At 36.0% G+C, this 19230-nt stretch overlaps 1 protein-coding gene across 1 annotated transcript in view; it reads left to right on the forward strand.

The window, feature by feature from the left end:
- The window catches only part of LOC150078485 (deubiquitinating protein VCPIP1-like), a 326611-nt gene that overhangs the window by 9298 nt on the left and 298083 nt on the right, over positions 1 to 19230 (forward strand). The window lies entirely within an intron of this gene.

Below are 19230 nucleotides of genomic sequence, written 5' to 3' on the forward strand. Positions count from 1 at the left end.
CCTGTCCAGCTGAGCCTTAAACTTATTTAGGCTATCAACTTACACGACAAGGGATGGAAGTCTGTTCCACCAACCAACCAACCACCCGCTGGCTAAAGGCAAATTTCCTCACGTCTATCCCACATCTGTCTTTCCTCAATTTGAATTTATGCCCTCTCAGGTGATTATTCTGAGCAAGAGGAAGAATCCCATCAGCATTGAGCATGCTCAAACCATTTAAGGCTTTATACACCTCTATCAGATCACCTCGCTGGTGCCTAGTCTCCAGACACTGTAATTTGCAAAACTTAAGCCTTTCTTCGTAAGAGCACCTCTATGTTCCATTCACCAAGCTTGTTGCCCTTCTCTGTACTCGTTCCAGCATCTCTACATCCTTCTTGAAATGAGGCCTCCAGACCTGTATACAGTACTCTAGGTGTGGCCTGACCATTGCCTTATACAAGGGAATACTCCCTGTCTTCTCCCCCTCAACCACCCCTTTATCCATAGCAGCAATTTGCCTCCGATGCCACACTGCTCCAATTTGTGCAGCAGTCTTCCATGTGCAACAGTATCAAAAGCTGTTCTAAGATCCAAGTATGTAATACCAAAGTTATTCCCTGCATCGAGTTCTTTTATGACGGCATCATAGTATCCAATCAAATTGGTCAGGCAAGACTTCCCCTTAACAAAACCATGCTGTGTCTGAGCTATAACTGAAGTCTTGTCTAGATGATCCTGCAGTGCTTCTTTAACCAGTGCCTCCATTAATTTTCCGGGAACAGAAGTTAAACTAACAGGTCTATAATTACTTGTGTTGCCTTTTGATCCTCCTTTGTGAATTGGGGTCACATTTGCACATCTCCAGTCCATGGGTACTTCCCCTGAGTCCAAGGAAGCTCTCATAATTATGGCTAAGGGTTTGCTTACTTCCTTTGCTGCCTCCTTTAATATAACTGGATAGATCCCATCCATCCCAGGTGCCTTTCTTGTATTTATCTTCAACAATTTCTCCTCCACTTTACTCTCAGTTATTACAAAATTCTCTAGCTTACTGCCAGAGTTGAATACACCTCTGGCATTCCCCCCTCACTGAATAACTCCTCATGTTTGAATGTCGATGCAAAATATTCATTTAGTTTGTTAGCTACCTGAGCAGGATCATCAACAGTTGACCCATTGATATCAAGTGGCCCAGTCTGATTCATCCCCTTCCTTCTAGAGTTTACATAAGTAAAGAACTCTTTGCATCCCTTGCCAAAGATTTCTCATAATCTACCTTCGCCTGCCTAACCTCCTTTGTAACTTGGTTACAGATCAACTTGTATCTATCGTAGGCTTCTGTGTCACGTGTTAATTTGTATGTATCCCATGCATTTTTCTTCTCTGCCATATGTCTCATTAGTTCATCTGACATCTACGTAGGCCTAAACTTTGAACAATATTTCTTAGTTGGTATGTAAAGCCTAGTAGCTTCCAAGATAAGTTCTTTGAATGCTTTCCATTTTGAATTTGCTGTTGGTAACATCATCAGTTGATCCCACTGTATAGAATTTAAATACTGTCTCAGTCCGTCATAGTCGCCTTTACGAAAGCAATACCCTTCCCTTTACCCCTAATGGTAGTTACCTCTTTGAGTAAATCCCACTTCAACACACTGTGATCACTGCCACCTAGTGGTTCATTTACCTGCAGATTCTTAATGCATGAAGAATCACTACTGATAATCAAATCAAGAGTATTACTCCCTCTAGTTGCCTTCCGAACATGCTGATGTAATAAACAATCATCCAATAAATCCACAAAAGCCTTGCTAGTGTGTGAGTGACCAGCCCTCAAATTCCAGTCAATATCTGGGAAATTAAAATCCCCCATTATAAGACTCTCTGATTTACTCATAGATATTCTTCCAACAAAGATAGCTAAAGCTGCCACTTGGGAGGAACTCTTCATAATTTAGAATTATTTTCACTCTTTCCCATGCAGTCCATCTCTATAGTTCAAAAATATGACTAATCAAAATGGTAATCAGAACTAACAATTTCATATTGGAAACTGGAAAAAGTGAGTAATGTATATATTCATATCTACTGTACACCTTATTACTGTATTTCCAGGGGCAAAAGTTAGCTAAAAATTGACTGTGTATTTGCTTTGATATATTCAGTAATTGGTTATAGAGTAATTTTTGTAAACAGCAGGTCTTGTCAGAGACTAATTACTGTAGACATCCAGTTTCTTGCCTCAGCTATTGATGTATTAAAAGAGTATATCAGTGGAAGGCTGATAATGAACAACTATCTCTGTAGGGGGAACATGGCTTCCATTTGTCATGTGCATTACATTAGTTACAAAGTACATTTTTATGGCTAGAATAAACACATCCTTTCTTTGGCTAGAAGTTACACTTAAGATAGCAAAAACTGCTGTGGGTTAAACTAGAAATATAAAAAAATATACATTAACTAACATGATTTTTGGAGAAATCACTTGACTTTACTTTGGCCTTATGATTGGCTGGACAGTTGGGTTTTAGTTTTCTTAATACATGGTAAATCCATAGCAAAATTAGTCAATCAGTAAGACTGAAGTAATGGCCACCAAAAGAAAAAAATTATACGGTTGGAGAAAAGTTAAAGATTATCGAAAGAGTTTAGAGTGGCGAAACAAACTGCAATATATTTTGCAAGTGTTGGATTTCAGAAGGAATGGTTCATGGTTGGATGAAAGAGGAAGAAAAATTGCATTCATTTATAGACCCTATACAAGATGAAGTAGGCTTTCAAAGAAAGAAAACTAGACTTTGTAAAAAGAGTGATGTAAACCAGTGCTTATGTGATAGGTGATCATTTAATTCGTGGACTGGTGCTTATCTTCATTGTCATCATCTGAATCTTCTGTGATTTCTCCTTGAAATACTCACCCTTGAACTTTACACATGGGCACTGTCATACTCACACATTAAATGTTTCTTGCAAGCCATTTTTCAAAAGACTGCAAAGTGCTCCCATTGTGGCACTGCAAGCATTGTTGTGTCAGATACGAAATGCTTTCCTTTCAGCTTTCTTCAGATGTGGAAACAAGAAGGAATCACACAGGGCTAAGTCTGGTGAATAAGTGGGGTGTGGCAGTGATTACTGGCTTTAATTGCATTAAGTTAAGTCACTGAGATTTATATTATTTTGTTTGGTGGGTGTTCAGACAATGGTTTCCTGGATAGGGCGACCTACCTCCTTGTGATGGTGGCAGGGAAACTGTCCCTGCCGCAAAGCTAAAGGTCATTCTGTTCTATTTTGTTTTTGTTATTAGTGAAGACCGACTATTGTTACTTGTTGTAGTTTAATTAATGACCTAGAATAGGTATTGTAAGAGGTAACATTGTGACAAATCAGCATATGGGTGAAAGTCTAGGAAGCTGAGTTCGTGAGAGTTTGACAAAGGACACCAGAATATGGCATTCCTACCAAGACATTCATTACCATACGTTTCATTCATCTCTTTGCATTTAAGCTCCATCTGACGCAATAATAATCACACATCACTGTTCAATCTGAATGCCTGATATGATACTTCATTAAAAATGATCATCAGTGACACGGCTTAAACTCTCTTCATGCAACGCTAGCTCGGCAAGTACTGGCATGTATACACAGTCTGGTCAGTAGTGATCAGAGGGATAGCTGCTGTAGTGACAGTTATGGAAAGTTTGCATAGTAAATATAAAACCTTGCACTGTTCTGAGAATTAAATGATCACCCCTTGTATAAGTGGTTTCTATAGAAGTGTAGTGAAGAAATACCAATAAATGGGGTAATTTTGAAAGCACAGCCACTTAAATTTCATAAGGTACTTTATGGAGATGGCACATTTAAAGCTTCTGAAAGGTGGCTTTGGAGATGGAAGGCTTGTCATGGGATATCTCAGGTTAGTCTTGTAGGTGAATCTGCATTTGGTGACATTGCAGCTGCAGAAGTGTTTCCCGAATTTCTACATTGTGATTCAAGATGGTGAATTCACAGATGAACAGCACTGTACTATATACTTTTCCCTGACCAGTCAGTGGATATTAAAAAGGCATCCAAAAAAGCAGGCATGAAAGCTAACAAAGAGAGAATTCAAATGCACAAACAAGACTGGAAATTTCAAGCTAAAGCCATTGTGCATCAGTAAAAGTCAGTCTTTAGTGTTTTAAGCATGTCAACATGAAATCTCTACCTGTGATTTTTAAGAAGAAATTTGAGGGTGCAAGTTCAGGGGAATCAGCAGGATGTGACATTAGTCCTTTCCTTCTGATAAGGGATCAGAAGTTCTGGAACCCATCTAGCAGACATTTTACCTATATGCAACTGTTGGTGGATGATGTTCTCTGCAGACCCTACACTAAAGTTCTTTGATTCTAATTCAGCAATCTTCCAGCATCAATGCTTCAATTTTTGCAACACACTTCTATTACAGCAGTTGCTGGCCATCCTGGGAGGTTTCTTCATCTTGCACTGAGGTTCTTCTACATCTGAATTGTTTATACCAGTACACATCACTATAACCTGGCCAGTTTCTCTAGAAACAACCATTTCTTCGTGAATTGTTTTGGGTGTTTTCACTGTGACACTTCACTTCATTAAGCACTTTCAAAGAAAAAAAAATTGTCAGATCGAAACAAAAATTTGTGTGGTTGCTATCGAGATTTCATAGTATCAAACAAAAAAAAAAAAAAAAAAAAAATATGCATCTTTCTATCACAACTACTTCTTAGTGAATACAAATATATTTTTAAACTCTCCTCGTATTTTGCGAATATGAAATTCCAGACGGAATTACCCATGGTTGAATGAAAGAGAAAGAAAAATTGCGTAGACTGTAGAAAATGAAGTAGGCCTCCTAGAGCAGCTGAATGGTCTGGAGGCTCTTTGAGTGAATTGTGGTTCAACTCATGACTGCCAAATACAACTGACAGTTGTACCCCCATGATTTATTGTAAACTCCTCTGATCTGGTGGTCATGCTGGAGTATAAACTAGAACTTTGTGAAAACAGTGATGTGGCCCAAAGCTAATGCAAGTGGTTTCTACCGAAGTGAAGGAATGCCAATAAATGGGTAAGTTTTGAAAGCGCAGGCATTTAAATTTCATAAGCTACTTGTTGGAGGAGTTGACACATTTAAAGCTTCTGGAGGGTGGCTTTGGAGACAGAAAGCTCGTTGTGGGATATCCAAGGTTAGTCTTATAGGTGAATCTGCATTTAGCAGCAGCAGAAGTGTTTCTTGAATTTCGGTGTCATGTGATTCAAGATGGTGAATTCACAGATGAACAGTTGGTAAAACTGTGATGTAACAATGCTGTACTATAAACTTCTCCTGGAGACCTTTATTGGTGCCTTTTTAATATCCACTTCTCAGTGGATATTAAAAAGGCACCAATAAAGTGGACATGAAAACTAACAAAGAGAGAGAATTACTATGTTACTGTGTGCAAACATAACTGGAAATCACAGGCTAAAGCCATTGAGCATCAGTAAAAGTCAAAATTCCCAGCGTTTTTAGCATGTCATTGTGAATTCTCTACCTGTGATTTTTTAAAAAAAAATAGCTCCTACAATTCAATGACAAGTGGTATTTTTGCTTCATGGTTTGAAAGTGGGTGTGTACCATCCATGAGATGCCACTTGCTTTCCAAAAAACTTGAAGGAAAGGCTTGTTACTGTTGGATTACTGCCCAGCTCATCCTTTGGGTGATGTTCTGAAATCAAAAGGTGGCAAGATCAGAGTCATATTTCTACTAAGGAACACAACTGAACTAAGTCAGCTCATGGATCAGGGCATTATTCGAGTCTTCAAAGCCTAGTGTCGTGGTGAGCTACTTTCTGGTTTTTTGAACTCAGAAATTCAAGTCTTAGAATTTCTGGAAACATTAACACATAAAGACGTATACAATATTGGATTACAGTAGTAAAGAAAGTATGCTCAGCAGCAACTGAAACCTACTAGAAAAAATGTGTTGGAAAAGACAAGGGCACTAATAATAATCTTGAATTAGCAGCATTTTCAGAAAAAAGTAGCAAAGGATGCTTGCAATATACTTGGTCCAAGCAGTCAAATCTTGGAGCAAATGATATCGAAAATGATAATAAAACCTAGTTGCTTGGATTGAGATGGATGCAGAAGCTCTAGTTGTGCATTACCTGAGTGAGGAAGAAATTGCGGCCTCTGTGAACAGTGGAAAGATGATCGACGAAATTAACAGAAGGCCAGTAACATAAGGAGTGACTTGGAAGATAATGTGGATGACTCATGTAAGGAAAAGCACCAGAAATTAACAGTGTTTGAAAACATTAATGAAATGATGATGTGGTTAGAACGTTAGTGATGGTGAACGTCATTGTTTATTGCTTCTGACCACTATTAAAAAATATGTACTGAAAAAATACTGTTGTCAGTTCCCTCAAACTAAATTACATGACTATTTCAGAATGGATGCATAAAATGCAAGTCCATAATGGCATTCTGCCTTAGTAGAATGTAAAGGGAATGATATAGTCTTTAAAACTTTTGTTTTTTAGTCTGTATACTCATTAAAATAAAGTGTTTATTTACCAAATAAAGTGTATTTATGTAAAAAAAAATGGTATGACATGGATATTAAAGTTGTGGCCTGACATCTGTATATATCGAGGTTGACTGTATTTATTTTTTGGTTTCGTGAGCTAATATATAAAACTGCAGGGTAAAGCAGTTTATAAACTCTTTAGACATTAAAATATTAATTATATGATTTTAATGTGTGTGGTTTTTCTTGAAAGATCCAAAATCTTGCAGTCCTGACCTTTCAGAGCCTGCCCGGCAACCCAAAGGTCGCGGGTTCGATTCCCGCCTCGGGCTTGGATCAAAGTACTGCAAAAACCTTGGGAGGTGCAATATGGCCACAGAAGCCGATGCGCCAACAACTACCAAATCAAATCACACCTTTCAGAGCATCCCTCAATATCAAACTTTTTTTTCTTAGCCAATGGGTTGTTGATTGCTGGAACAAACTTCCACCTTTGTTGTGGAAGTTGATAGCATAAATAAATTCAAGGAGGAACTGGACAAATGTTTAGAGTGAATGGATGTGTGAATTTTTTTTTTTTTTTTTTTTGGCTTATGCTATATAAGCTTTTTTTCTTACATCATATGCCTATACTAATGGTAATGTTAACTCATCCAAAAACGGCTTTGCAGTGCCTTCATTGCGCTATGAAGCAGTTTCTGGCTAAGATTATTATTAATAGTGGCAAATGATGCAAGGAAGCAAACTTATTCAGCATTAGCAAAAATACCCATCTCATCTGTCTGTTGTCTCTAATAATTTGGCTAAAGCAGATTTTCTCACAGCTATCATTCAGCCATCATTTTTCAGTTTCAGTCTGCTCCCCATATGTGATCTATCAGATCTTTTGGAATGTGGATCAACAGATCCATATCCTTCCTAAAATGAGGTTTCCAGGCCTGTATGTAAGTACTCAAGATATATTTTAAACTTTTCCTTATACGAATAGATAATCAGTTTCTTCTCCCTGCTGCCAAATTTCTTGTATATCATTGAAAAACCCAATGAAGTGGCTTAGCAGCCTGTCTACACTGATCAGAGAATTTTGTGTTAGACTATAATTACCCCTAGGTCTCTTTCATTCCCCAACACTTTCAGGGTACCACCTAATTTATATGTTCTGGGATTACTGCTGCCCAGTTGCAGTACCTTGCATTTACAAATGTTAAACCTCAACTGCCAGTTCTCATCCTATCTGCATAATTTTTCTAGCTCTTGTGGCACTATGTTGTGATTGTTGTCATTAACTACCTGTCATCCTTTGCATCATTGTAAACTTACATTATGCATAATATGCTTTCATTAATAAATATTGAGAAAAGTAAGGATCCTGCACTGAACTCTGAGAAACTTCACTAATAACATTAGTACAGGAAGAGCAGTGCCCATTTATCCATATCAATGACTTGCTCCTAATGCTACACTGCTCCAATTTGAACAGCAGTCTTCCATGTGGAGCAATGTCCAAAGCTTTACTGCAAAAAGTATATGATGTCAGAATTATTTTTTTGCATCCAGTTCCTTTATTACTGCATCATAATAAAAGCTAATCGGATTGGTCAGACAAGATATCCACACTGTGATTTCTGTATAACTTAATTCCCATCAAGATGATACTGAAATACTTCTTCAGTCACTGACTATTATTATTTCAGGTCTGTAATTATTCACTTCACCCTTTGATCCCCTTTGTGAATAGGACATTTGCACATTTCTGGCCTATAGGGACCTCCCCTGAATCCAAGGCTGGTCTTATAATTATAGCCAAAGGCCTCTTTTGCTGTTTCTTTTAATGTATTTGGATTGATGCCATCAACCGCCTTGTGTACTTTTAACTCCAACAATTTCTTCTCACTTATCAGAAAATCATTTGATACACTTCTGGTATTCCTATCACCACAAAATTCCTCATGTGTGAATGTTATTATACCCTTCAACTCCTGGTCGATTGCCTTCAATATACTAGGTGTAGTGTTGCACTCCTTGCACATGGGAGTATACTCTAGTAAAAATATGACATCTCAATGTATACACAGGTCTTTTCAGCCATCCTTCAGAAAATGAATGTTGCTGGTGATATCACTGAATTGTAATCTCTACATGGTATTTGGTAAATTACCCCAGGGCTGCATTAATGCTACAGCCAAACTGCCCATGACCATGGGCCTTTCCCCGAAGAGGGGGGTTCTCAATTTCAGTGTAAATATTTTCTCAAGTAGTGCTAAAAATTTCTAATAATAAACCAAGAAAACTTGTAATATAAAAGAATACTTAAACTTAACTTGTTAAGTGTTTAAATTTTATTGTACAATAAATAAGTTAAAAGTTTCTATTAAAATTATTTTTATTATTACTTTATTTTTCAAGTCAAACATTTTTGACCTCATATTTTACATTTTTATCAAGGAATTATTATTCACAATATAAATATAAAAGTCTATGTAGTACAGTCGATTCCGGTTATTTGGGACACAATGGGACTAGTACATTTTGGCCCAATTAAGTGGCTGCCCCAATTATCCGAAGTTTCACGTTACAGTGGACTCTCCATAGTAAAGTACTGTTCACTATATGATGTGTAGTAGGCGCAGGTCATTGTGATCATGTTTGTGAATTGAATTTTAATTCTATTAAACAGTGATCCTAATTAGCAAAATAGGAGGAATATTATCCATAGGCTATCAAAGTAAAGATATATTAAGCACAAATTTACCCTTTATTACCTTACCAGTTAAAAAATTAAACGATACATGAAAATCGGAAGAATATATGAGATAATCGGAATAATTAATACGTACTATAATATGTACATACTAATTAGTTGACATTTGTGGGTGGGGGTTAAAATTTAAAACAGTAAAAAGATAAGCAATCAGTAACAAAGAGCACTGCATACAAATTGCAAGTAACATGATACGCTCAAGTGAGAACCTAGTAACGAGTTACGAAGCTTTAAAAATAGGAACGAAGAGAAGAGTCTGAAAATTAATTTTTTTATATGATTGAAGATTCCATGGAAGTTTAAACACATTTCAACATTATAACTCACAGAATCCCAGCCTTCTGTATTATCACAAATTCAATAAGATCGAGCTTACTATCCATTTATGATAGATTGTTCTAACAGAAAAGTCCAATAAACAGATGACTGCTTATTGTTTTATGGTTGTGACCTCCAGAAATCCAACCGAACCACCTGGTACGGTCGGAGACAACCGTAGGGTAATCTCCATTGCTGCAGTCTCCTGCCCCAATTAAATGGCATGTTGTCCCAATTAAGCGAAGTAAACCCTGGCTATATTCTCGATTGGGTTCTGTTTTTTAAGATTTGCCTCAAATAAACGGCTGCCCCGATTAACCAGTGGCCCAAATAACCGGAATCCACTGTATTTGTATTTATGTATGTATGTGCAATATATATTAAAGGGGCCTTAAATATGGCCATGGACCTATTTCATCCTTAATCCGGCCCTGAATCACCTTACTCTTCATCTTCAGCATGGTGTTTTCAGAGGAAGCATAAAGTTCGTTTATAGCTGTATAAAATCCTGTCAGTTGCCTGGGACTACATCACTTGGTAAAAAGTGATGTAGTCTACTGAAAACTTAATCCAGTTAATCCTAGGAGGAGCATGAATAGGGAAAAGATTGCATTTTCCCACATGAAGAATAGCACCTAAAACTATAGTCAAATGTCAGTCCAGTCATTTATGGAGGCCTGCTCTGATTTTTTTTTTTTTTTTTTTCATTTTAACTGTGCATCATATACTGCTGATCAATGTAAGAATAATAATAATAATATCAAGTTGTCTTCCTCTCCCATTTGAAGATCTGAAGATGGCTGTGAGACTTCTTACTTTCTGTCATTTCATATTATATTAAATAAGAAAAGCATATTCAGTTAAAGGAACAGTTCATTACCAATATTAACCATTCAATTTATTCTGCATTATTCACAGCATTGCAATATTCCTGCAAACTCAGTATGTGTTCAGAAATAAATATTATTAATGACTGCATTATTATTATGTCACTACTGCTTTTATCATATTTATACAGTAATACTCAAGACATGTTTAATGTATAATTTATAATTTAATTTTTTTAATTTATTTTTTAAATTTAATGTAAAAATAAATTTATTTACTATATTCCTAGCATTGGTGTACAGGCAAGTATATGTGCACCTGTTCTTACTGTTAGTTGCCCAACACAGCCCATGTGTATTAACTTGTTCCATGATGACTCCCAGTAGTTCTTGGAATCCCCAGCACCACGCTTTTTAGGCTGCTGTTCATTCCAGTAGAAGCAGTTTCAAGAATCATTTCCATCTCAGCCTGTGGCTATTGTTAACCTATTAGTCTGTGTAAACCCCCATGATATATGAGTGGTTGTCATCGCACAATTTTTATTCACACATTAATGAAATTAATAATACATATTAATTTTTCTCTAGGATGAGTTATTTGTTATTTTTCTGCCACTTAACTTATTCAATATAAAATAGTTTTAAAATTGGTGTCATTAATTTTGTTTATATACAGGCAGTTCTCGTTTTACGAGTTTTTTTCCCCAATTATCAACAAAATCGAAAATATGAACATTAATTACAAAAAATGAATGTTAAACATTCATAAATACCACATTCCAAAACATGGGTGTAGCTATACAATACAGTGTACCCCGCTTTGCAATATTAATCAGTTCCAGAGACACCATCGTATCGTTAAAATATCGTAATGTGAACCCAATAACATATTCTTTTTTGGTAATTCGTTTCAAGTTCTCAGAAGTTGAAATTTTTGCTGTATAACTAAGCTATTTATCTCTAAAATGTCATTTTTAAGGTCACGAGCATGACCTTAAGGCCATATAAAAGGTTGTGAGCATGGTTTGTAGATTGTATTAGTTACCAATTCAAATCATTAAAATGCACTACACTTTCATCATTATCATATGTTCCCTTATAAGAATCAATTTTAAACGGTTTGTGATATTTTTCTTAAGCACATTTCTGGAGGTCATGACCATAAAAAAAATAAAAACAATTTGCACTTTCCGGTTTGTTGGGGTTTTCTGTTTATAAACGGGTAATAAACTCGATGTTATTGCATTTGCGAAAATACCGATAGCTGGATTTGTGTGTTTTTTTACTTTATTATTGTGAAATGTGTTTGCCCTTTACTGAATTTATCTTCAATCGTATAAAAAACAAATAAATTCTTAGAATCTTCTCTTCATTCATTTTTTTTTTTTTAAGCTTCGTAAACTTGTTACTCCACGTGAATCATGTTAGTTGAAATTTGTGTGTGCCATTAAAAAAATGCTTATGCATGCAATCGTGAAATTTATAATTTAAAAGAGAAGATTATCTTGGAAACAAATGCCTCTTGAAACATTTCTGAAGAAGAAGACGACTCCTTGTGCAACAAACCAATCAAATGAGTGATCAACGAGTGTGCATTTAGTCGATGATGATGAAGAATTAACATTTTTCTAAGTTTACTAACATTTTTGTATGTCGTAAATAATTTCTCCATAATTATAATTTGCTTGATTTTACAGGCTATGTTTTCATTTCTTTCGATAAATCAATCATTGTTTAAACATTAACTAATTTCATTGTTGAGAACGTAATCTCTATTTTTAACCTTATGTCTATGGGAAATAAATTCCCGATTTACGAGTTTTCGCTTCACGAGTGCAGGCTAAAAACAAATTAAATCATAAAGTTGAGAACTACCTGTATATATAATTATTTTTCCAATATTCTGTTGTATTAGCAGTGTCAGTACTGTAAAGCACTGTTTCTCAAACTTACAATTATCGCATACTCCTTTTGAGAGTTTAGTTTTACCAGCATACCCCTTCTAGGGTGAAGATAATTTGGGGATAGTTTTAAAATACTGTTCTATCTGGACTAGAGGAAATACAGTGCGATATATGGTATTCATTTATTAATACAAGTCAGAAGGTCACTTCACTCCCTTCTGCCTTGTGTCACATGAAGCTGAATTATGTTTTTATATTTTTTTAGTGGAGGGAAACCTCCCACACTCCATTCTTTTTCCATTATTACAAAGATATTTTAGCTGCCTTCAATTGTCCATGCGAAAAACATGCTGATGTTAAGTCAACACCTTAGATAATGTTTGACCTTGACTTTTGTTTATTGTCATACTAAAAGCCACTTTCACAGGAAACTGTGTTCATTGAAAAATGAAGTTATATTCCCCTTCTTTTGAATATATATGAATCCATGGAATATATGCTTTCGATCCAGCTCTGTGACATGTTCACAAACCAAACATTTCTTCCTTATTTCTACTACATGTAGTCTTGTGATATAAAAGTAGTCTTTCGTTTTTTTGTATCTTTCCTTTCTTAATTGTGAAGCCTTTAACTTATTATTTTCATATTTTTCAATAATCACTTTTTCTTCGATGTCAGGATTTTTAAGTGCTGCTTTATACTTTCTTTTCTTCTCAGCATTTCTGATACGATCTTTCTCTTTTCTGTTACTACCATTCTGAAGAAACTTTTGAACAAAATTGAATCGTTGCATTGAGACATGTAGAATTCTAAAAATTAAAAGCACTAAACTAAATATTTCAAGTACTATAAATATTCTTTTACATATAGAAAAATATACAGACTGGGTTCGTAAAAGCATCTTTGAGACAGACCTGTCAATCATTTTTGTAGTATGATGCAATAGCAATTAGCCCCGCCTCGGGGAAAGCAAAAAGTGTGCACATGAACAAACAAAAATATTCTTTTATATATATATGTTGTGTGTGTGAGTATTTTACACACACACACACCTCGACTGATGATGTATGTGACTTACAACAATCCGAACTTAAAATGGTCGTTTCCAGAAAAAAAAATTTAAATATTTTACACAGCTGTGATGCTGTCATATGACTACCTCAGCTATGTGCACAGTGGTATTTAAAGAGAGCTGTGTATGCGTCTGCACAGATAGCTCATGAAATTGCCTAAAAATCATCAATTTTAAGCTACATGTATTTTTTTCTAACAGTTAATTTTATCTATCCTCATTCAAAAAACCGTCTATCTACGTAAATCATGCCTACAGGAACATTCTTCCACTTTGAAGCCTAGCAACAGCCAGATAAAATATGAGTTCCAAGTGTATTAATCAAGGAGACTTCGGGAAAATTATTTAATGCACATAACATGAAATATCTGATCAAATGGCGCTCCTAGGCAAAGGGTGTTCAGAAATTATATGGGTTCTAAAGAAACGGATTTTACAGATTTGTAAAAACTAAACTAAGAAAACGTAAAACTAAAATATAAAGTAAAACGAAAAATAGTTTAATAAATAAATAAACAAAAATTAAATAATAAATGCATTATGTACATAAAAAATGGGCTTACGATGTGGTCATTGAAACGGAACTCCGTTGTAAGTTGAGGTGTGACTGTATATAGAAATAATAATTAAAAAATGGATGCTGGTCAACTGCTATCTATATGTCCACAGCCGTTTGCAAACATTAATACATATTCCTGACGCAGACATTGCCACATTATTAGAGAATTAGGAGTGAGTGATTTTCCTTTTTCCTTAAATACACTCACTAAATTTCATCTGTAGTAGTAGTAATGGAGGCATGTGATGCAAGAAAGCAAGCATATGAGCTTATGTAGCATCAGCCAAAAAAAAAAAAAACATTTCACACATCCATTCACTCTAAACATTTGTCCAGTTCCTCCTTGAATTTATTTCAGCTATCAACTTCCACAACATGGAGGTTTGCTCCACACATCTATTCTACCACTGTCTTTCCTGATTGGAATTTATGCCCCCTCATTTTTGTAATATGAGGTAATAGAAGAAGAATCTCATCAGAATTCAGCATGCTCAACCCACTTAAGGCCTTATACATCTCAATCAGATCACCTCGAATTTGCGTAATCTCCGGCTGCTGCAATTTGAAGAATTTAAAGAAACAAAGCCGTTCATGGTATGATGACCACTTCATTCTCCTCACCAATCTTGTTGCCTTTCTCTACACACTCAAGCAACTCTACATTCTTCCTAAAATGAGGCCCCCAGACCTGTACACAGTACTCAAGGCATGGCCTGACCATTGCATTATACAAATGGATAATCACCTCCTTTTCCCTACTAGCAAAATTCCTGTATATCATTGACAATACTGCATGACCTGCTCTGGAAGCCTGTATGCATTGCTCAGAAAACTTCATATCTGACTGCACAATTTCTCCCAGACCTTTTTCATTTTCTACCATCCTGAGTGTAGTACCACACAGTTGGTACATTTCTCTGGGGATTACTACCCATATGCAGTATTTTTCATTTGTCAATGTTAAACTTCTGTTACCACCTCTCAGCCCATCTGCCCAAATTTCCTAGACCCTGTTTCAGTAGAATAGTGTTATTGTTGTCATTAACAACCCTGCTAACCTTTGTATCATGTGCAAACTTGAACATTAAGCCTGATATACTTTCATCAATATCATTGATAAATATACAAAAGAACAGTGTGCCGAACCCTAAAATGAGTCTCATTAGTTCATCTGACATCTCGAACAGTATTTCTTAATCAGTATGAAAAGCCTAGTAGCTTCCACGATTAGTTCCTTGAATGCTTCCCACTTACAATTTGCTGTTGATATCATCAGTTGGTTCCACTGTTCAGAATTTAAAAACTGACGAGACCACTGTAGTCACCTTTATGGAAGCAAAAACCCTTCCCTTTACCCCTGATGGTAAATATATTTTTAAGTAAATCCCACATCAGTACACTGTGATCACTGCTACCTAGTGGTTCCTTTATCTGCAAATTCTTTATACACTGCTTATAATCAGATCAGGAGTATTATCATCTCTTGTTGCCTCTTGAACATGCTGCTGAAGAAAACAATCATTTAATAAATCCACATAAGTCTTGCTAGTGCGCGAGTGACCAATCCACAAGTTCTAGACAATATCTGGCAAGTCAGAATCCCCCATTATAACACAATTTGATTTACTGGACCATTCTATTTCTCTGTACAATTGTTTGTTGTACTCATTAGAGTCATTAGGACTATAACCCACTCCTCTCATTTTTGCATTCCCAGTGCTTCTGTCACACCAAACTGACTCAACATTGCACTGTCCATCTATGTCAATTGGATGCATTTCCTTAGATTTTTTATGTTTCTTAACTAACAGCATAACCCCTCCTCCCTTCCTGTCTTGTCTATCCTTTCTGTACACATTGTACTCTCCATATTCCAATTCTGCACTGCTTATGTCTGTGTGACACCACGTCTCTGATATCCCAACAATATCTGCCTTTGATGTCTTGACTAGCATGTCAAGCCCATCAAATTTATTAACTATACTCCTAGCATTGGTGTACATGCACCTGTTTCTACTCTTAGTTACCCCAACACAGCCCATGTATTTACTTGTTCCATTATGACTCCCAGCAGTCCTGGAAATCCCCATTACTTTGCTTTTCAGGCTGCTGCTCATTGTAATAGAAGCAGTGCAAGAATCACTTTCATCTCTGCCTGTGGCTACTATTAACCTTTTAGTCTGTGACTCCCCTTAAGCTAGCAGTTTACCAACCCACCTAACACTGCCTCAATAGCATTAGCAAACACTCTTGCACCCCCTTCTATTTAAGTGTATCCCATCCCTGTAGAAGCATCCTGTTAACAAGCACAGATTATGCTGCGAAAAATTCTACCCCATGAGCCCAGCACAGTCCCTCCAGGGCTGAATTGATTACCAAGACTCTCATCACATACCTCCCCCTTCCATTGTGTCTGGGCAGAATTGTCTCTGTTTATTGGTAGATACAAGTGGTCCCTAAATCAATTTTGTTTTAGCTGCTCTACCGTGTCTGAGAGGAAACCCATGTAGTGGAAGTGATGAATAGTGTAGATCGGGTGTTTAAAAAAAAGAAATCACTTTAAAATTTGGTATCCCTGCCAATGTCAACCAATCTGAAAAACCATCTTTTAATTCTGAAACTGTTAGAGAAACAGTACCTAGTTAGAAGTGCGCGGTATTATGTTTGTATGAAGATACAGGTGAAGCCATTTTTAAATGGGTGAAGTTGATTCGACACCAAAACATGCTTGATATCAGGGCCATTAATAAAAGAAAAGGCTATGGAGTATTCATCTTTTCTGGGTCATGAAACATTCCAAGCCAGTTCTGGTTGGCGGGACATATTTAAAATTGCCATGACTTACTCGAAAAAATTATTACTGGTGAAAGTGGGGTTGTAATCGAAGAAGACTGTACCCATTAGAAAGAAACAGTTTTTAAAATATTATGGAGGACTACAAGCCCGAAGACCTATTCAGCATTGATGAAACGGGTCTATTTTTTAAATGTTTGCCGAACAAGACACTGACTTTTAAAGGTGATAAATGTGTAGGTGGCAAAAATAGTAAGGAGAGAATTAGTCTTGGTTGGTGCAAATATGGCTGATAATGAAAAACTGAAGCCAGTAGCAAGTTATCCTATAGGCAAAAAAGACATTGCCTAGGGCTGCAAACAGAGGGGAGCCCCAAAATCATGGTTTAATAAAAACTCATTGCTGTTTTTTACTGAGTAGTACCAGGATGGCTGAGTGGTTTAAGGTGCTAGACTTAGGATCTGCTTCTCAGATGTTTTTTACAAATATTTTAAGTGATTTTTATTGGAATCTAAACTTTCTATCTGCCAAGGTCAATGAACTTTACTTGAAAATAATTTGAAAATTACATTTTTTTCAAGAATGGTTTAACGGTTTTGGTGAAATTTTATATTTAGTTCTTATGTCATATGATTTGTTTGTTTTGTTGTCACAATAAAATGAAATTGAAAATGTTCTTTATTAGTTTTTTCTTTACATGGAACCCCCAAATTTCGTTTTGCTCTGGGCCCTATGAAGGTATAACGCACCACTGACTGAAGCCTTTGGTAATAGGCAAAAGTAAACAACCCTGATGTTTCAAAGGAGTAAAGTCATTGGAGTCGGAATACAACTACTACAAAAAAGCTTGGATGACAAGTGAAATTTTTGAACATTGGATTTTAAATTTCATTAAAAAGATGACGAAAGAAAACAGAAAAATTGCATTGTTTGTCGACAACTGCCTTGCCCATCTTCACTTGGTAATTTCAGAACAAGTGTGAAGCTTGTTTTCTTCCCTCTGACTAATTTGTCTAAACTTCAGCCAATGGACCAAGGCATTATCAAGAATTTGAAAATGCACTATCCCAGGTGCATACTGAAAAAAATTATACTGAGAATAGAAACCAGCCAGTCTATAGATTCTGTTATAGATTTGTGGATATGCATATCAGAGTTGGCGAAAGTGTGGATTTTTATTGGCTATATGGTGCAAGGAAGCCTGAGGCTTATGCTGCACCAGCCAAAAAAAAAAAAATTTCCCGAGTTATCCCGAGAGAGAGACAGTCAAAAGTAGAACGGAATCATCAAGAAAGAAAAGAATGATATCCAGCTCAGGACCCTGGGTGTGCCAAGCCCATACCAGATGTGAGCCCCTGGGGTTAAAGATATGATGGTAACAACTATTAAGAGTTGTTTTGCAAAAGCAGGGTTTTCTAAGAAGCCAATTAACGGCAATGGGAGGGATGGAGTACTACATGACATTGTGCAATTTTAGGAAGTGAGAGGTTTGATCAATGGAGAAATTGTTCTTGACGAATTTTTAGGAGTTGATAATGATGTCATAGTAGCTGAATATCCAAGTGACAACATTTTGGAGAGTATTCAAAGAACTAGTGACAATATTGGCGATAAGTTGGATGAAATGTGGGCAATATTAAACCTTCCAAACATAGTATGTTGGCAGCATTTTAAACTTTGCATCAAGGCCTTCAGTGTGAAGAAAATATGCCAGAAAATATATTTGAGTGTTTAAACAAATTCGAACATTTTTATAAACGATGTACAGTAAAATCAAGTATACAACAAAAATTAATCAAATATTTTACGACATAATTCTTAAAAGTGTATTAATATATTGTGAGGACTAAATGCATAAGGCATAATATGTCATGGGTGAAATTAACTATATAATATCAGTGTAAATATGCCATAGTTTACTCATAAATTTAACTACTTAAGTAGTGTAATGACATTGTTTGATTTTATCTCATATTGTGGTTACCTTCACAATGAGATACCAGCTATTGCACTACTTCGAATAAATAATGCTTCTCTAGTAGAGGAGACTACTGTTATTAATTCTCAGTCGGCACCACTGCCCAGTCGCGTTTCAGAGCTTGTTGGCTCGCTCATCGGTGGGCGGGCAGGTATCCTGATAATGCAGACATGCCATTACAGTTGTGAAGTTAATTCCACAATATGAGAGATGCCAAATGGTTGAAGATAATGATTCTGCATTGGGTACCTGCCTGTGGCTACTATTAACCTCTTAGTCTGTGAATTTCCCTAAGCTATCAGTTTGAAGGTAATGATTCTGCATTATTTTGGCTAAACTATGCTGTATTTACACCGATATTATATATATAACTAATATATTGTGCACATCATATAAGTATTCATTAAGTAGTATTAATAAATAAATGCTTTTAAAATTTATTCATTTCTGATTTATTTTCCATATTTCACAATACAGTAAGTCCCCGAGTTACATAAC

Source organism: Mastigoproctus giganteus, chromosome 11 (assembly GCF_048544385.1).
Source record: "Mastigoproctus giganteus isolate SK-2022 chromosome 11, ASM4854438v1, whole genome shotgun sequence".
NCBI classification, from domain to species: Eukaryota; Metazoa; Arthropoda; class Arachnida; order Uropygi; family Thelyphonidae; genus Mastigoproctus; species Mastigoproctus giganteus.